This window comes from Pteropus alecto, unplaced genomic scaffold (genome assembly GCF_000325575.1).
Source record: "Pteropus alecto unplaced genomic scaffold, ASM32557v1 scaffold113, whole genome shotgun sequence".
NCBI lineage: Eukaryota > Metazoa > Chordata > Mammalia > Chiroptera > Pteropodidae > Pteropus > Pteropus alecto.
In genome coordinates this window covers 1,147,491-1,154,523 of record NW_006433949.1, presented here as the reverse complement: position 1 = coordinate 1,154,523, position 7,033 = coordinate 1,147,491, and the positions used below count along the sequence as shown (strand labels likewise).

At 46.3% G+C, this 7,033-nt stretch overlaps 1 non-coding gene across 1 annotated transcript; it reads right to left on the bottom strand.

The window, feature by feature from the left end:
* Positions 1 to 4,055: 4,055 nt before the first annotated feature.
* On the bottom strand, positions 4,056 to 4,174 carry LOC112477288. Its single transcript, XR_003045384.1, has one exon. It is a non-coding gene; the product is annotated as a 5S ribosomal RNA (ribosomal RNA).
* Positions 4,175 to 7,033: the final 2,859 nt, after the last annotated feature.

The window sequence follows — 7,033 nt, the reverse complement described above, 5'->3', positions numbered from 1 at the left end:
AAAGAAATACTTTGCGAGGATGTTAAGTCTTTGTTGGGGCGGCCGAGGACGCCGCATAAAGGGTCTGAGAAAGTGAAATGGGGTGTGTGGGGGGAAGAGAGGGAGGGGGGCGCCGCGAGGGGAAGAGGACGGATTCTCCGTATCAAAAAGGGAATTAAAGTGCTTTTACTGGAGTGAAGAAATCAGCTGAAGAATGGCCAGAGAACAAAAGCGAGAAGACTGTGGACAAGGCCTGCTGAATAGGGCCCGACCCCCTTAAGTTTGTAAGCCCCCCTCCCCCGGCCTTTAAGCCTTCCTTACTTACTTCTGCGGGGAACAAACGCCGAGGAGGAAAACACGGCGGGGGGAGGGGGAGGGGCGATGGCCAAACTCGGGGAGAAAAACCCGAAAATAAAAGGTAATCCCTGGGGCACTTTGCCCTCCTGGTGCCTACCAGGGATCTGATTAAAGGTCTCGGATGAAGCGATTCCGCTATTCACATGCAAGGAGCGGGATTTACAAGAAAAGAGAGAAGGAAGAATAGGCGGAGAGGAGAAAAGGGGAATTATTTGCGTCCCTTAATGCTTGTTAAGTACTCCTATTTGCTGCACACCAGACAAGACAAGGCTCAGAACTCGCAAAGAAGTCTTGTGCAACCCAGCCCCAGCCCCTGCCCCTGCGGCCTCCCTCCGTCCGCGCCCCCGCCCGCGAACTTTCCTACACACGGACATATGTGCGTGATCGCGCGCGCGCACACGCACGCACGCACACACACGCACACGCACACGCACACGCACACACAGCTGTGAGCAGAGCTGCCCAGCCCAGCCAGGCTCACAAAGAGAATAGCAATTAACCTCCCATCCCTCGCTGACAGTGATCTAATCAAACCCGCCCTCCCCGATTCTTGGTCTGTGTCCATCCAGAGCCTGGTGGCCTAAGCTTGGAACAGTTAGGGATGGGTGGGAAAGTGATCATCGGGGCTGAGGGGACGAGAGTCCTAAGGGACAGTTGTGGCTTACCGATGAGACTCAAGAAGCCGGTGAGGTTCCTGTCCCTCATTCTGTCCCCAAACTTCTGACCTCTGGCTATCTGCTCGAAGAGCCTGCCTCAGGACCTTTGCTCATACCAGGACCTCTGCCTAGGATGCTGTTTGCACCCTCTCGGCAGTATTAACTCGCAGCTCGGATTGGGGGTGCCGTCCCTAACTGACCTCTGTCTCCCCCAGACTACCTCACGTTTCCTTGTTATGGGGCTCTCAAAAGACCTTCTAACCCCATAATCTCACATTTATTTCTTGATGCATATCTGCCGCCCCTAGTAGGATATCAATGATGTGAAGACAGAAACAGTGGCCGCTTCTACCCACCATGGCATCCCCAGGTCTTGGCACTGAGAAGCTGCTCTCCGCCTTCTTGCTGAATAAATGAAGGAACAAATGAATGAAGGAATCAGCACAGGGCCAACTCCTTCACTGGGCACAGTAGACAGTGCTTGGGGCCCATGAAATGTTTTAGTGTTAATTTCCTTGAAAATCAAAGGAAAAATGAATATAGTATTAACATGTGTGTAGTGAAGTATCCAACCTGGATTATATTTGTCTTTATACCAACACAGTCAGAGAATACAGTTTTTAATGTTGTGTGTGTGTGTGTGTGTGTGTGTGTGTGTTTATGGAAGAAGGAGCCCACGAACATCACAATGTGGCTCTGAGTCAGAGATCAGTTGACCAAAGACGAAAGAACTGGAACTCTGAGACCCTCTTTCTACCTACCCCTGGTGGGAGTGAGCGATTAGGTGAGTGTCTACTAGGTGCCAGGCACCATCCTAGGCTCTGCAGACACACCAGTGAGCAAAACAGACAAATTCCGTGCCCTCCTGAAGCTGCCAGTCCAGTGGGAGAGGCCAGGTCTCGGACGCATAAGCACACCAAGAAAGACTTGGTCACAAGCTGAGTCAGTGCACCGAAGGCGCTGTGTCCTGAGAAAGCCTCTAACAGGGAAACACAACTGAATCTGAGATGTGACATTGAGACCGAGACCCGAAGGAGGCCCAGGGCTTTGCCACGTGAGGAGAGAGAGAAGGTTGTTCAGGGTGGAGAAAATCACATATGCAATGGTTGGAAGGAACCACCGGGCGAAAGGCTGAGGAAAGGAACATGGGCAGGGGATGGTGCACCGCGCAGGCCACCATGAGAGCCACAGCAGGGTTAGCTGAGCAGCCTCCAGCATGCACGAAGGACTCTTCCCTCCCTCGGCCAGCAGACACACACGATGAGATGCTCATATACTTCCACATTCTCTGCCAGCCTCGGAAGGTCAACTGCAGGATTGCATCTTTTGGGGGGAAAAAAAACGGCATCTTCGAAAGAAATGTTCCATGGAAATAGCAATTGGTTCTGGCATTTCCTAGGATGTGCACATGTGCTACTGTAGCTGTGTGGTAGATGGTTCTTAGCGTTAAACTGGGTTTGTGTATCTCTGTTGTTATTAACTCTTTGAGTGAAAATGTGGTTCCTGTTCATTTTTTTTTTTTCAGGGAACATGGAATTGTGTGTGTGTGTGTGTGTTTTCAGGACCAAGTCAAGACAGAGACACTAAAAATGACGATTTCATTTTAGACCCTCTCGATCTATGAGAAGGACAAGCTTATATGTTAACAAAATACATGAGAGCAGAAAGGATTCCGAGAGAGAAGACGTAGAAGAGGCATTTTATAATCTATTGAGATGCTGGTGCTGGCACCGGTCTTTGAAGTATTGTATTTCTTATTGTAAAACTAATACATCCTCGTTATAGAAAATGGGGAAAACCAGAAAAAGGGAAGTTTTAGAAAGCTTTCTAAATTACACTACCCAGAGAACCCAGCAAATTAGCATCTTAGTATATTTCCTTCCAGGCTTTTTTTCCATGCAGAAAGATTCAAGTTTCACCTTATTTTATATACACCTTGTACCTTTTCTTCACTTCACATAAAAAAAAAAATCTTTATGTAGAACTTATTTTTACCTTATTTCAGAACTCTTCTTAAACAATATTTTTGAATTTGTAGCGATTTTTTTTACCGATTTTAAGTATAGAAAAGCACCCCCAAAATTGTTTGTAATCCCATTCACTAGAGTGAATCATTAGTGACATTTTCGTGTATTACAAGCTATCTTTTGCTTGTGTGTGTACGTTTTTACAAATCCATATTCATATGTAAAGTTCTGTCTCTTTTACTTCCAAAGGCCGTATAGGATTTCACCCTAACCAGTCTTTTGTTGAAAATTATTTAGACCATTTCTGATGTTTTACTCTCATGAGGAATAAAATGAAAATCTTTCTGTATATGGTATTGTCTACATTTCAGATTCTTTCTTTGGGGGAGATTCCTAAATAATAACAAAGCAATCCACACTGGAAAAATCCACCTAGTAGCTAAGTGCATGGTCTGGGGAGAACTGTTGCATGTGTCAGCGTGGGCTAGGTTATGCCACAGTAACCAACAGTGTCCTTGCAGGCTTTGATCCTTGTGGTAAGTTGAGGTCCCAGCTTGGTGAAGGCACCATCTGAACCCAACCTTCTATGATCACAAAGGGAAACGTTCATAAAATCTCAGCCTAGACGACATTTGGCCAAAGCAGGTCACATGACCTCCGAGTAGCCAAAGCACCACATTCCTGCCACATACCTTGAAGGCAGAGAACTACACATCTGGAATCAGCCCTTGTGACCACCACAGACTCCCAAACCTATGATGATGGTGCATGAGTTGACGGGAAGCTTTCTCGGTTGAAATGATCGCCGTGAGAGCTGTCCCCAATTCACTGGTGCTCCAAATCGTCTTTTAGGTGAACCTTCTACTGGCAATGGAGTCTTATTTATCAACTGAGAACGGATTCTCGAGATATCAAAATACCTGAAGAGCTGGTCTGGGTGTCCTTTTATGGGGCATCATAACCTTCGAACATCTTTTATTTCTTATACTTGTGTTTTTAATTATTTTATTTTATTTTTTAGGTGAGGCAACCTTCGGTTGACCTCACAGATTGCAAGGACCTTGTCAGCTTACAATCTCTTATTTTTTATTTTTTACGTCTACAGCACCTGGTCTTCCCAGGTGGTCTCCCATCCAAGTACTCACCAGGCCCGTCCCTGCTTAGCTTCCGAGATCAGATGGGATTGGGCGTGTTCAGGGTGGCATGGCCGTAGACTGTGTTTTTATTTATTAAAGCCGCATTTTCTTTAATTGCTCTTTTTACTTTCTTATTCTTTTCCCTTTTATTTATTTATATCTTCTATGCTTTTACTCATTTATCGCTATTTTATATTTATTATACAACCTATACAGTGAAGGGCACTTATTTTCAGTGTCCAGCTCAATGAATTGTCACTGATGTATATACCTATGTAGCCACCACACAGTTCAAGATACAGAACCTTCCAGGTCCCCAAAGTTCCCTTGTGTCTCTCCCCCCACCACCAGAAGAAGCATCCTCAATTGATTCAGGACACTATTCTGACTTCTATGTGACCACTGCGTTTTGGTATTTTCCTGAACTTCATGTAAATGAATTCACACAATATGAGCTTATTTGAATCAGGCTTTTTTCATTCAAAATAATACCTGTGAGATGCTTTGTCTGTTTACGCATTTGTATGCAGTCACTCTGCTTGAAACTTTACCCCTCCTTCTCCCTCAACCCAACATCTAATGAGCTTACCTCTCACACCTTCTCCCCACCTCCACTGCACCCCCAGGCCAAGCCACCCTCATCGCCCACCTGGACTGGTACAGTGACCTCCTCACTGGTCTCCCCACCTCAACTCTGTCCTCCCACCCCACTCTCTTCTCTACAAAGAAACCAGATCGGTCTTTTAAATGTAAATCTAGTCAAGTCATCCCCTGGCCCGGAGATTTTCATCAGTCCCCCACTGTCACCACATGCTGGCCCCAAAATCCTGCGGCTCTGGCCCCTGTCTGCCTTTCCCAAGAGCCACTCACCTGTCCCCCTCCTCTCTCAGCGACATTTACACCAGCTTTTCTGTGCCCTCTGCCTCGAAGGCTAGTCATCTAGTTAATTTCTTCCAGAAGGCACACACGAACACGCACACACGTGCACACACGCACGCGTGTGCACGCACCACGCCTCACTGTGATATCGCGTCCCCTGTTGCAATCTCTTGACTCCCTGTACTTTGCCCTCCTATGTTTTATCACAGTCTATAATTATACACATGTGACTATTGGATTAAACCTGTCTCTTTACTAGATCATAGCCTGGCTTTTTGTTCCCTGTCATATCCCCAGAAGTTCCTACAGGCCCGGTACATAGTAGGTGCTCAAAGACTATTTGTGCAAAGCATAAATGAACACGTGCTCCATTTTTTTCCCCGAGCATGGTGCTTAACCCTTTCCAGTTATACAATCTCTGCTAAACTTGTCAGTGAGTGCACCGAGCAGCCATGCCGCTCTCCCTCTATAAACTTCATTTATTAGATTCGAAGTCCTCATTTTTTTTCCCCAAAAGTTCTCAGTTTGAAAATTCCATCTGATTGGATGCCCAGCACAGGAAGGCAGGGCAGGACTCGGTAGGAGCCCACACTGGGCAGGCTGGCCACTAGCATGAGGTCTCCAGGCGTGGGAAGTGTGATACCTTCTCCCCTCCGAGCAAATCATAAGACTCTTCACTGGGCCTCATTTTCTTCACCTGAAAAATGGGGCCAGAACTCCTGACTCTGCTTACTTGGAATTCATAAACGAGTTGGCAGATCACAAGGTAGGAAAGAAGAGCGACGAGGGAGATTGTGAACATTAGGAGTCTGGCAGACCTGGGTTCCAATCCCGGCCTCATCGCTTACCAGCTCCGCGACCATGGGCAAGTGATTTTATGTCTTTAAGAGTGAGTGCCTGAGAATCAATAATGATATCTTTAAAGCAGCATGTCACTAGTAAAACTGTACATCTTAAAATGTAATTTAAGGGGGAAAAAATAGTCTCAGGATGGGCCGTCTGAGCTTGGATGGCTGTGATAAAAATCATCGGAGCCATGTTCCCCTGAGCACTGCCTATCTATAGACTTAGCATTGCGCGTTTGTATACTACGCGCTTTGCGTGTATTCTCCTAGCGACAAGCTTGAGTTAAATCGATTGATATTTAATGAGAAGCGACCAGGTGCCAGGCACCGTTCTAGGTTCTAGAGATACGACAGTAGGCAAAATAGACGAGCATCGCTGCCCTTGTGGTGTTCGCAGTCCAGTGATCTCCACAGTTAGGAAGAAATCGGGCTTAGTCATTCCCGGTGTATTGACGATAGGTAACTACTCACACCCTTAGCCCAATAAAAAAATTGCGCCCCTGTCTATAGTGCACACAGCACACTGGGCTCAAGTCCCCTCAACTCTACTGTCCCTCAAGATCTTCAGCAGAGAAGAAGTAAAAATGAAATGGGAATTTGCAAAAGACAATTGGGCGCATCCAATGGAGGTAGTTGCCTGCTCCACAAACTGAGGCACACGCATGCGCATGCGCGCGCGCACACACACACCTCTCAATTATACCTCAGGAAGCGGAGCTAATGGAAGCTAGATTGATTCAAAGATAACAATTAGGGAACAATTTTAATCCCTGCTGTGATGGAGACACACAGTTTATTTTTAATTTGTATCCATAATAAAAAAATAATAATTAAAAGGGCTGGCAAATTGCAGCTTTTGCCAAGAAATTAGATTTACGCTGCCCACCTTCACCCCATCATGAGCGAGACCGTCTCTCCTGCCTTCCGTGTCTTCTGCCGGCACACCTCCATCACCACTTGCTCCCGCGCTGAAGCCAGCGACCCCACTTTAAATATAGAGATTCATTAATTAAAGGAGATGGAAAAGGAACTTTTTTTAGCATCTACTAAGTGCCTGGCATGACACGAAATACGTTTATAAGATTATTTCGTTTAACCCTCATGACAATTCTAGGAGAAGGAAACCCCAGTTTATTCTCATTTTACAGAGTAAAATGTGCAGAAAGACACCCAGCGGCCTGATGGAGGTCAACCTCACGTAGCATTTCCCCGGG